Source organism: Melozone crissalis, unplaced genomic scaffold (assembly GCF_028551555.1).
Source record: "Melozone crissalis strain CALT ecotype California unplaced genomic scaffold, PUWL_Pcris_2 ptg000062l_1, whole genome shotgun sequence".
Classification (NCBI taxonomy): domain Eukaryota; kingdom Metazoa; phylum Chordata; class Aves; order Passeriformes; family Passerellidae; genus Melozone; species Melozone crissalis.
This window is the reverse complement of record NW_026535840.1, coordinates 5845259-5857940: the sequence shown is the minus strand read 5'-3', so window position 1 is coordinate 5857940 and position 12682 is coordinate 5845259. Positions and strand designations below refer to the sequence as shown.

General features: G+C 44.3%; 1 protein-coding gene across 1 annotated transcript in view; it reads left to right on the top strand.

Annotated features, from left to right (window-relative positions):
* PCDH15 (protocadherin related 15) overlaps nt 1-12682 on the top strand; it is a 644997-nt gene that overhangs the window by 259300 nt on the left and 373015 nt on the right. The window contains exon 4 of the mRNA XM_054288317.1: nt 2681-2728. The gene's annotated coding sequence lies outside the window, so the exon portion shown is untranslated. The remainder of the gene's footprint in view (nt 1-2680; nt 2729-12682) is intronic.

The following is a 12682-nucleotide window of genomic DNA, read 5'->3' as shown; positions in this document are numbered from 1 at the left end:
TTCAGCATGGAACATGAGCACAATATGGCACAATTATTCTAATGCCATTGGTGCTTATTCTTGTTTATTGAATTTTGGGTCAATTCTGTGTGGTTTTGTGCCTGTGAATGAGGAAACCAAAGCAGATTTTGTGTTCAGTGGGCACCAAATGCTCTGCTCCCACTAACAGGGGTGTGAGAGCCCAAAGGGGTGACTGATCCTTTCCAGGGAGGGTGTAACACCCAAAGTAAACCCCAAAATTATATATAGTTTGGATGAAATGGGTCCAGCAGTTCTTGCTTTCACCTGCTCCTCTCACACAAAGCCCAAAGTTCTGTCATCACCTTCCAGGGAAATTCAGAATTGAAGACTCTGGCTCTATTTCCAGCATTAAAATACAAACCAATTCCCATCCCAACAGCCTGGGGTTTTTTTCTGCAAAACAATCTCTAGAACTCCAAGCCCTTGCTGATTAGAGGAGAAGTGTTCTGCAGTGTGTGAACAACACACAGCATGATGCATCTTCATTACCAAAATTCACAATGACGATCATTTATCATAAAAGCTGCTGACAATGGGCATTAATCTCTGAGTAAAGCAAGGAGGAAACACTGTTGTCATGGCAGTGGAATTCATTTAGTACCTCTCATCCATGCCTGAGGGACTGGGAATTCCCTGGGCAAAGCAATTGCAGCCTTAGCAGTGTGGATTTTTTGGGGGTGGAATCCAGAGGTGACCAGGCTGCTGGCAGAAGGTACCTGTGTTTCACACAGCCCAGAGCATCTTCCATCCCATCCTCAATTTTGGAATGGACCTTAAAGACCCCCCCCATCCCACCCCTGCCGTGGGCAGGCACACCTTCCACCATCCCAGGCTGCTCCAAGCCCCAAAGTCCAGTCTGGCCTTGGGCACTGCCAGGGATCCAGGGGCAGCCACAGCTGCTCTGGGCACCCTGTGCCAGGGCCTGCCCACCCTGCCAGGGAATAATTCCTAATTCCCAATATCCCATCCAGCCCTGCCCTCTGGCACTGGGAATGCATTCCCTGTGTCCTGTCCCTCCATCCCTTGGAAAAGTCTCTCTCCAGCTCTTCTGGAGCCCCTTTAGGCACTGCAATGGACTTGGAGGTCTCTCTGGAGCCTTCTCTTCTCCAGCTCTGTTTAAAGCAGAGAATAGGTATTCTTTCAGGTGGAAGTTTCAGCAAAATATTTCTATGCTGGAAACACATATTCTTTTTTCAAATATATTAGAACTGTTGGATGTCTTCAGAAATACAAACAAATATCTGCTGTAATGAACTGCGTGCTGTCTGTGACTTATTTTTGTCTGGATGTAGTTCTTCTTTTTGTGTATATATATGTAATTATATTTAGAAGAGATAAATGATTTGGTCAAGCAGACCTGGGAAGAGTGATGCACTCCCACACACATCTGGTGTCTTGTTAATTAGGCTTTACCCATTTATACTCAGTTACATTCTGAAGGCTATGAAAATATCGTGTTGTTTCCCTTTATGGAATATTTTCTTGGAAGTCCACCCAACATGCACATATTTCCCCAAATTTCTATCAGCCTTCAAAGCTGGGAGTTATCTCCTAAGTCTCACTGCCCAATGTGGTGTGGATTTATTCCACCTCAGAATAAGGCAGCAGGTTTTGCTGGGTTATTGCAAAGCAAACTATGTGTGCCTAATATTCCTTTTTTCTGCTTGGAGAGCATGGTGAGCTGGCAAATTCCAATGGAATATTCTGCGCTGAGCAGCCTAGGGAGGAGAAGGCTGCAGGGAGAGCTCAGACCCCCTTCCAGGGCCTAAAGGGCCTATAAAAGATCTGGAGAGGAACTAGGGACAAGTGATGGAGGGACAGGACACAAGGAATTGCTTCCCAGTGCCAGAGGGCAGGGATGGATGGGAGATTGGGAAGGAATTATATGTATTATATGGATTTTCCCAAAAGAAAAAGGTGAAATGAGCCCAGCACCTGGATAATTTGATTTTCAAGCCCCTCAATAACAAGTTTCAAGGTACTTCCCACTATTCTGGGTCTCTCTCCCTGTTTAGAGGCCTGGGGTCTCTGCCCTGTATTTCCGTTGGTGCTGGGAGAAAGGGGAAACCTCCAACCCAGTCCATGCCTGGAAGTTTAAATGCTTCCTGAATTTTCCTGAATTCCTCCATGGCACAGTCTCAGTTGGATAAACACTGGAGAAGCAGCCCCAAAATACCCCTGCACCCCCCACTTGTGTTCTCTGTCCCTGGGATAACTCACAAGCACATGGCAAAAAGGAGCTGGAAAGAGCCAGTCAGAGATTTTCCTGTTCAATATTTCATCTTGGGGAAGGGCAGAGTATATATTTGATTCAAAACAAATTACAGATAAGTGCCTGATGTGTTTTAGGGTAGGTATTTTAGAAGGATAAAGCTTGTTATGAATTTCTCCCTGGTTTCCACGTTGACAGCCTTCATGAAAATATGTAAACTACTTTAATGAAAACCCCAGGCATTGTTTTCTTGTTTTTTTTCTTACTGAAGCTGCCTTTATCAGGAATAAAACAGCTGATATTGAAAGCTATGTGTTCTGCTCTTCTCTGTTTGTTTGGGGAGTGAAAACTATTTAAATAAAGCAAAATGTGTCAGATTAGTTGCTCTTCTTAAACAGTAATTAAGATATGAACAATATCATAAATCTTCTATTTTTCATTTTCCAGGTGATCAACATATAATCTCCACAGCTATGGCTGAGAAGTGCAGTTAAGGTACTGTGATAATTTCCTTTTAATGTAAGCATGTTTTTGCTGGAAATTGTTCTCAAAATTCTCTCTTGAATATTTGTAATAATCTGTGTTCCTTGAGGCTGAGCTCATCTCTGGATGTTTTTTTTTTTTTTGCCAATTTGTCCACTGCACTTCCTGAAAACGACATTATTTCTTGTTTCTTTGTATTCCTTAACTTTTGACTTCCTGGTGTTAAATTCAGGAATGTTTTAGGATGTCTGTACAGACAAACAATGAGAACCATGTTTCCATGATTCCATGGTGAAGGTCATGCCTTTGAAATTACTAACTTTGAAAATGTGGTGGGGAAAGGAGGGAAAATGTGTCCCTCTGGAATGCTGGCTGATGCACACTCGGTGACACTGAAAATTTTGTTGATTGGAATCACAAGATGGAAATGGGCTCAGCAGCTCTGCTGGGCCACAGGGAACAGAGGCTTGGTTTTGTTGGGAATGCACATCTCATGACCAGGATTATTTCCCCTCAAGTTGTGTTTGAATTCTGGCTGGGATTTTGAACACAGAGTGGCAGGAGGGGAGGAGTAGGAGGAGGAAATGTGGAAGGTTCTTTTTTCTGGCCACTGAACTTGGGTGCCAACATAAACTGCAACAAAAAAAAGGGGTTTTTTTCCTAGGAAAAATTCAGATCAAGATTCAAAACTTGATGAGCAATATGAAACAGTTGTTCTCGAACGGCAGGAACTAATTCTTGACAAAGAAATTGTCAGGGCAGGTCTCCTTCTGCATCCACATCAGTTTAATGCTGCTGTCAAGGGAAGAAGCTGGAAAATCATCCTTCAATTCCAATTCTCCTTTTAGTTGGGATTTTTTGTTGCTGAGTCTGTGTGATTTATTTGACTAAAGCATAGCAAAGCTCTTGGCTTTGTTAGCAACTTCCTTTGGAGAAAGCGAATCCATCACTTTTTCAATTGTTATCTCTGCTCCCTAGCAAAAACCTTTAATGTTTATTTCCATCTGGGAATAGATTGCATTCTGATGTGAGAATACTGGGCTAAAGGAGATCCTGGAAAGTCCATGCAGATCAGCAGGTTTGAGGTCAGGTTTGGAACAAAGAGTAATCCAGAAGGTCCTGAGTGAAAAGTGGGATAAAAGGGGAAATTGTGCTCAGCAGGTGATTTGATCTGAGTACCAGGCTGGTTCTTTTTGCTGAGCCAGTGAACATCTCACACTACAGAGTTGCAGGGGGCTTAAGTTCCCTGGATTTATAGGCAGCATTTATTCAGTGCAGATCCCAGAGGAAATTATTATTGAAAGCGGAGATGGCACAGATTAATACAGGAATTATAAGGAGCTGGCTAAGGCAGATAAGGAGCTTGGAAAAGAGGGGACTGGGACAGGATGAGGTGAGCTCCAGGTGCAGAGGAGGAATCAGAAGCATTCCTGAGGGACAGGTCTCATGAAGAACCCTCCCTAATACTCCTTAAGTGACCTTGGCACAAGGTCTTTGATGCAGGTTTTGAAATTGCTGTAATGCTGTGAAGGACACAAGAATTGCACAAAAGAATTTTGTTGACTTTATGGATTAGTGGAATAAATGCAGCATAAAATTTATTAATCAAAAGCCATTGTGTTAGGAACTAAGAGCAGAGGACTGCTGTAAACAAGAGTTTCAGCATATGGAAGTTCAATTTATTTTTCAAGGAAAGTGTTTGGTTGTAGCACGTAGCTGAAGCTTTCACAACTCCAGAATTTGCCAGGACACCTGTTCCTCCAAGAGCTGCCATTTCCTCAAAATAGTTCAGAACCTAGGTATGTTATAAAGTCAGAATAAATAAAATTTTAGATCTAAAATATCAAGTTCTGAACCTGATTCCATCAAGTGTGAATCGGTGCAGGTGTGAAGCCAACCTTGCCTGGAGAGTAGGAGGAAGGTGCCAGACTAGCAGCCTTGGAACTGATTTTTGTGGAACCAGCCCATCTGCCTCCTCCTCTCCAAAAATCCCCAAACAAACCAAAAAATGGAACCCGGCCAGGGTGGATCTCAGGCTGTAAGTGAGCAGTCCTGTTCCTTGAGTGAGAAAACCTGCATTTAGGGTAGGGGAACTGCAGCAACTCAGCTACTGGGACAGAGATGGGGCAGAGCCCTCCTAAGGGGAGTTCCAGTGGGAGCTCTTCTAGTTCCATGCTCCTGCCATGGGCAGGGACACTTTCCACTGTCCCAAGCTGCTCCAAACCCTGTCCAACCTGGCCTTGGGCACTGCCAGGGATGGAAAATGTTAGCACAGCCCTACCTGCAGAGTAGCATGCCCAGACTGATACCAAATGATAGTTAAAAGGAGCAAATGAGCCCCAAAATGGGTCTTCATCAGTGGAACAGGAGTAGATCATCACAAGTGTGCTGTGCTGTGTCTAACCCTCTGAGGATTTGGGATTAAAGCCAAAGGGATGAGAAAGAAAAGGAATGCTCTACAAATAAGTGAAAAAATTTGGTCAAAAAGATAGGAAACAGAAGGTTGCAGTAACTGAGCAGTTTCCTGAGTGAGAGGATGACAGCAGCACAGTCTCCAAGGAATCTGCACAAACCTGTGATACTCAACTGATAAATGAGCTGCGAAATGAGCACGGGGTGTGCTGCCAGTGCTTCCTCCAGAGCACTGCAGCTAGCTGAGTGCTGACTGTGGCAAACTGCAGCAGGATTGAGGCAGAATTAACTGCTGGGCAAGGTAGTGGCAGGTGAAATCCTCCAGAGGTGGATGCAAAGGGAAGAATTCCACCCATGGGTGATGCATGCTGAGCTGGGCATTGCTGCTCACCAGGCAAGAGCTGTAAAATACAAAAGATGCCTCTTCCAGAATAATCATCATCAAGGAATCCTCCCAGAATGGCTTGGGTTGGAAAGGTCCCCTGCCTTGGGCTGGGACACCTTCCAATATCCCAGGTTGCTCCAAGCCCTGTCCAGCCTGGCCTGGAACCCTTCCATGGATCTAGGAGCAGCTACAGCTTCTCTGGGCAACCTGTTCCTGTTCCATGAACTTTAGTTATGGAAGTTTCACAGCAGGGCCTGAAAAATAGAAACCCTTTTTGTTAAGAAAGTGAGTGAGCTGCAAGTCTTTGGGGTCAGTTGGAAGTTCATTCGTGGGATGAATATCTCTGCTCTTCCTTATGGGCTACTCCTGTCAGGGAGGGATTTTTGGGCTTGTTGGACTCCCCTGTGGAGGGGCTGTTTGTAACTTGTCCTGGGGCTTAAAATGGGAGGAGCAAGGAACCACTGTTGATGGAGCTCCTAAAAAATCCCAACTCTTACAAGAGTTGGATGAAAGAAGCAAATTAAAAGAGTGGAATTAACAGTAGACCCTTAGTGATGTGAGCGAACACATTTTCATCAACTTGGTTTTAATAATTTAATAAATAAGGCAAGGCAAAATATTTCCCTGCACTGAGGTGTCTCATTGCAAACCCAGTGTAGATATTTTTGTTGCGAATCAAAAACTCATCAGGACTTGAAACTAATTTTTTTCTTTTGTTGTTGTTGATGTTTCAAAATGAAAGGAAGCTGTAATATTGTGGAGATTTAAAAAACAAACAGAAAACTGTGTGCATGTAATAAGATGGAAAATGGTGTCACTGTTACATCTAACAGGGCCCATTAAGGACAGATGTTCCCAGAGAACAGATATCCATTAGAACACGATGGAAAGTGGGAGATTTTGAAAGGGAGCCAGAACCTACAGATGGAAACTTTAAATAAATAAAAATCAACTTGTAAGTAGCCAGTATAAATAATGCAGGGGATGTGTAACATGTTCTGGATTAGTCAGAGCAGCAGACAGAGAGTCCCTGCATTCCTAGAGGGTTGGAAGGGATGGAGTGGGATCAGCTGAGAGGGAGTCAGAGCCTCTGGGACAAAAAGAATGTCAGGACCCCAGGAAAGAGCAAAGACTTTGCAGAATTGGTTGTTTGAACAGTGATTTTTCTCTCTCTGGTACTGTCCAAGAGTCAGTTTGGAGATGCTCCATCCCACATGAGTTCTTTGGCCTGTGTTGAAGATAAACAAAGGTGAAAAGAGAAGGACATGGCATGTTTGAGTGTATGAAATGATAAAAGATGGGTAAAAAGAGTCCTCCCAGTTGGTCCAACCTTTTCTTTTGTTTCTTAACAGAGGAAGATTTTTGGGCAGAGTAGCATGAACAAAGAGTCTCCTTTAGGGAATGGCCCCCACAGTGACGCACCAAGCCCCAGGTGACCTCAGTGGCAACAGAGGGCAAGTGCTTTGCTAACCATACATCAAAAGTGTTCAGGGATTGCTGATTTTAAGAAACCAGCCACAGGACTCAGAACAATTTTAATGTCCAAGCAACAATGAAGACAGTGTTCCCTTGGAAAGACCCTCTACACTGATAGGGAGACTGTGCTGCTTGGGAAACAGAGGACAACTGTGAGAAGGAGGTGCTGAAGTTCTGTGTGTCCCAGTTTTGAGGAGATAGTGAAGCTCTGGGTGTCCCAATTTTGAGGAGATGGTGAAGCTCTGTGTGTCCCAGCTGGCTGCTGTGCTGCTCTGAGAAGAGCAATAATTTAGCTTTGGACACAGCAGCCTTGGGTGAGGAGAGATAAAATTGTGGTTTTCCTAGCAAATTTGGTGACCTCTCTTTTGAATGGGAATACAACTTCTCAGCCTTTGTGTAGCTTTTATCACTCCCCAAAAAAGAAAATTTTCCCTAATTGTGTGGTTGCAGAGCTGTCCATCGCCTCATTTCAGCCCAAGGACATGCCTGTTGCCACCATGAGCTGTAAATGCAGTCCTGTAGCCCCTTCCACATGAAATCCATGGGAGATCAAGAGCACCCTGAGCAGCAGAGCAGGAGACACCAAGCTGGGGGTGCAGTGACACAGCTCAAGGACAGGGCCATCCAGAGGGGCTCAGGAAGCGGCTCATGAGGTTTAACATAGCCAAGTGCTGGTGCTGCCTCTGGGTCTGGAAAATCCCAGATAAGAGCACAGTCTGGGGGAATCCTTGCCTGGCAGGGTGGGCAGGCCCTGGCACAGGGTGCCCAGAGCAGCTGTGGCTGCCCCTGGATCCCTGGCAGTGCCCAAGGCCAGGCTGGACAGGGCTTGGAGCAGCCTGGGACAGTGGGAGGTGCCCCTTCCATGGCAGGGGTTTGACTGAATAGGCTTTGAGGTGCCTTCCAACCCAAAACATGAGTGATTCTGTGATTTCTGCCCTACTTTCCATTCCCTTAATTTCTCACTTGATTTTTGCATCCCAGCTCTTCAGTTACACATTACCAAGAAAATATCTGTATATGTTGTGTTCCAGCTCTCACACACCATGAGTAAAATACTGTCATTAAAGGAAGCCATTTAGAACCCCATGTTATTAAATAAATGTTTCCTGATAAACATCCTGATAGGGGCTTGAGGCAAGAGGGAAGTTGCTGGCAAAAGTGTGTCATAAACCAGACTTCACATTAATTAATAGAGAAGGGAGAAGAGTCTGCATTTCTTTATGCTAAAAACCAGTGGGAAGAAATTATTTTAAACAACTTCAGCTTGTTAGTGAAACCTTGTGTCTGGTGAATTCACCAGGCTTGATTGAAAAAAAAGGGTTCTATGAAATCTCTGATGCATCATTGAAGTAATTTGATTTCATAAGAGGCTGTCCCTTTTTGGTCTCTTGCAGTTTGGGTGATCTAGGAATCAGATATTTGCACTTTCCACAACTCCCTGCCAGGAGGGGACAGCCAGGGGGGGTCGGGCTGTGCTGCCAGGGAACAGGGACAGGACAAGGGGAAAGGGCCTCAGGCTGGGCCAGGGGAGGCTCAGCTGGGACAGCAGCAGCAATTTCTGCATGGAAAGGGTGCTCAGGCCTTGGCAGGGGCTGCCCAGGGAGCTTTGCAGTGCCCAGCCCTGCAGGTGTTAAAAATGTGTGGATGTGGCACTTGGGGACATGGTGTAGTGATGAACATTATATTATGGTGGTTCTGGTTGATGGTTGGACCTGATGATTTTAAAGGTCTTTTCCAACCTTAGTGATTCTAAGATACTCTCTGACTTCCCTTGAGCTGATGTGTTAGAAACCAGACCAATTTGTTCCAGGAAGCTTAAGGGGAAGACTGTCCTATGTTACAACAATAATGGCTTTATTCTTCATAAATTAGGATTATTTTGATGCATTTTACTGCAGGAGCTGCATTGCTGCTGTGTCTCCCTTCAAAGCAGTGGTTCTGGCACATAAAAAATGGTGTTTTAGTGCAGTGCTGTTTTCTTATTTCATCTGTCTCCCCAACTAACCTTGGAGCTTGACTTCTCCAGCCACAAATTTTCCTTATTTTCACCATCCTATCTCAATTCTCTGCACTAAAACAGTGCCATAAGGAACAAAATGTTGGGTTGCACTGTTGATCATGGCAGTGGGGTTGCCTTTGCCATAATGTCACTTCATTATAAAATTAGTGGATTTTCAGGTTTCCAAGAGGAGGAGTGAAACAGAGGAACAAAAGTTTGTGTTGTGGTTTAACTCTTTGCCAGCCAAAACCAGGACAGGATGGTTTTTAAGGGTATTTAAAATTGGTGGAAAAGAGGTGCCAGTAAGAGACATTCCCATGTGGAAATCAGAGTGGATTTGGCAGTTTTGACTCCCTCAAGAGGAATAGAATCCAAACCTGAGCTTATGCATGGTCACTCCTTGGAGGAAAATGCTCTTCCATTCCTGATTTTATTCTCTGGATATATTTCTGTCTGTATGTTAAAGAAATGAATAATTTTGAAGAATCTTTCTTTTTTTAGGCTGGGCCTGGTCTTTCCTTGGTTAAAGCATTCCTTTATTATTTCTGTGGATAGTGTAAAAGCCTTCCCTGACTTAAGAGTAGAATCTTTCCCCAGGAAGAATAAATAACATGCACACTGACCTTTCAGCCCCAAGGAGAGTGTCTGCTTAAGAACTTCACACCTCCTTGCCTCAGTGCAGGTTGACATTTGCCAGGTTGATAAGTTGGTTATTTGGATGTAAATCGACAGGAAAGGAAAGCCACTTTCAATAGTTATGATAAGAGTTCATTTTTTCTCAGTTTAATTTAAAATAATGGACAGTACATCACAGAAACTCACCATCACCACCTAATTTAAATAGTGGCTGCTGTTGCGTATCAGTCTGGAGGTCTGAAAAAGAAAAGAATTAAAATTTATTTTAATAAAGAGGTTGAAAATTCCTATCAGGGACTTTGCTCATTATGCCTTAGAGCATCTTTGCAAGCAGCTCTGTGTGGTGGTAGTATTTTAGGGATTAGAAGGGCCATGGAGTATGAGTCATCCTGAATTCTAATCAAGATGTGCAAGCATCTGATACAGAGAAGTGAGAAAAATGAAGGTTTAGAGGTTTTTTTCTCTTTATTTCTTCCATTGAAGACCCTGGATTTCATCCATGGTTCTGAGTGGTTGGCTCTGGCCACAACAGCAACGATTGCTCACACTCCTTGTCCTTGGTTTAGTCAAAGATTCTTCCACAATCTTTAGCGATTTGGTCTGGGTGTGACAGTGTTCACAGGGGTTCTTGGATGAGGGAAGAGATGAGGATATGACTCCATGTTTCAGAAGGCTTGATTTATTACTTTATGATTTATATTACATTAAAATGATACTAAAGGAATAGAAGAAAAGGTTTCATCAGAAGGCTAACTAAGAATAGAACAGAAAGGAATGATAACAAAGGTTTGTGGCTCAGACAGAGAGTCCAAGACAGCTGACTGTGATTGGCCATTAATTAGAAACAACCCTATGAGACCAATCACAGAAATAACAGATCCACCTGTTGCATTCCACAGCAGCAGATAATCATTGTTTACATTTTTGTCCCTGAGGCCTCTCAGCTTTTGAGAAGGAAAAATTCTAAGGAAAGGATTTTTCATAAAAAGATGTCTGTGACAGTCTGGGCAGAAGCAGGTTCATGTATTATCATGGAATATCCTGAACTGGAAGGGATCCACAGGGATCATCCAGTCCAACTCCTGGTCCTGCCCAGACACCTCAACAATCCCATCCCATGCCTAAGAACTTTGTCCAACCCTCCTAGAGCTCTGGCAGCCTCAGGGCTGTGCCCATTGCCTGGGCAGCCTGGGCAGTGCCCAGCAACCTCTGAGGAAGAACCTTTCCCTGAAATCCAACCTGAACCTCCCCTGGCACAGCTCCAGCCATTCCCTGCTCCCAGAGCAGAGATGGGAGCTGTCCCTCAGGAGAAGCTGTAGGATGATGATGTGGAACAACTTTGTGCTCTATAATTCTCCAACTTCCCATGAGCAGATCTTTTTGGAGATATGGGCAAAGTGTTACCCCCACACTGATGTTCTGGGAAGATGAACAAGCTTTGTTTAGAACTCTTTGTTTAGAGGCTCCCCAGGTTATTCGGTGCTTCTGGCCCTCAAGGACCAGTGGCTGATTCAGTGTGGCTTTAAACATGACTGTTTATAAACTGGTGCTGATTGGGTAAGACTCTGCTTTCTGAATCCTCCATGGCCACTGCAAACTTTGGGTCCTTACTAAAACATTCCTTGGTCTCTCTTGTTCTTAAACATTCACAGGCTGCTCTGTACTGGAGCTGTTCCAACTCACTCTGGAGCTGAGGTAGAACATCCTGTTCTCCTGGCATCCCAGCAGACTTGGAATGGGATATTCTGGAACTGCACACTTTGGAAGGCAGCGGTGGCAGCATTTCACCTCTCTGGGCAGTGCCTGCACAAGGCTCCAGGTTTGCTGCTCTGGTGGACAACCCTTCCCCCTGCTCTGCTCATGGCTTGTGAGAGTGCTGCCTTTGCTGCCTGTCCCTCTGCAGGATTTACCTGCCATGGCCTGGCCTGGGACACAGACTTTTCTGGGATGAAGCCTTCACACTCAGCTCCCTCTTCAAACCCTTCTGGAGCATTGTCTTGGACTGGTTTTGTGTTATTTGGGGTGTGTTCTGGGCTTTGTCCCTTCACCAAGGGAGTGATGCCAGGCTCTGCATTATTCCTGTCATTCTGTAAGTCAGGGATTGAGATCATACCCAAAATTAATTCTAAAGGTGGCCTGGAACTCCTGCCAGGACTAATCCACTACCTCCTAGCCCTTGCTGTGAAATTGCTGTTAGTCAGAAAAGAAGTGCTGTAATGCATAGAACATTTGCTAGACACAAATTAGGCCCTCCTGGGACATTCCTACACTTTTATTTATCCAAACTTCCCCCTGTTCTCACCTCAACCCCTGAAACTCATTATTAAATTTGTAGAAAAAGAGCCTTACAAAACACATGTTTATTCATCTGGTTCAAAATTATTGGCAAGCCTCCTTCCTGAACATCAAGGCAAAGCCAGCCCCATCTCCTGCAGCCTCTGAGAGCTGCAAGTCAGCAGAGTGAAACAGCCCAGTGCCTTTTATGAGATGTTGTGTACTTGACAGCCAAGTCAAATGCCAAGCCTGGGAGAGCAGTAATTCAATTCCTGCCTGAGTAATACACTGAGTGTGTCACTCCTGTCCTCCAGAGAAACCTGTGACCTCTGCAGCCAGGACCAGCTGAAAACAAAGAGGTTCCTCCTTGGAGATGGGTTTTTCAGGGAAATATCAACAGGGTCTGAGCCAACCCCCTCCACAACTCAGCGTCACCTTCCAGAGGCTTTGGAACCGGGGAATAAATGAGAGGCCATAGCTGCTCTATCTACAGAAAGACAGGAGAACTATAGTTGTTATGACAACAGAAAGGAGAGAGAAAACTGCGAAAAGGTCATTTTGGAGCAAATCCAGAGGAGGCACCAAGATGATCAGAAGGATAGAGCTGAGAGATTTGCTTGGGATAATTTCCATGCACAGTTTTGTTTCACTCCAAGGAAAATTTGCAAGCTAAATTACTTTTTTCACATCAGCATTTTTCACTTAAATGTGCTTTTCATATCATAATGGCTTCTACTGTATTTAATAAATTAGCTTATTTCTAGCGGGAATGTTTTATAAATTG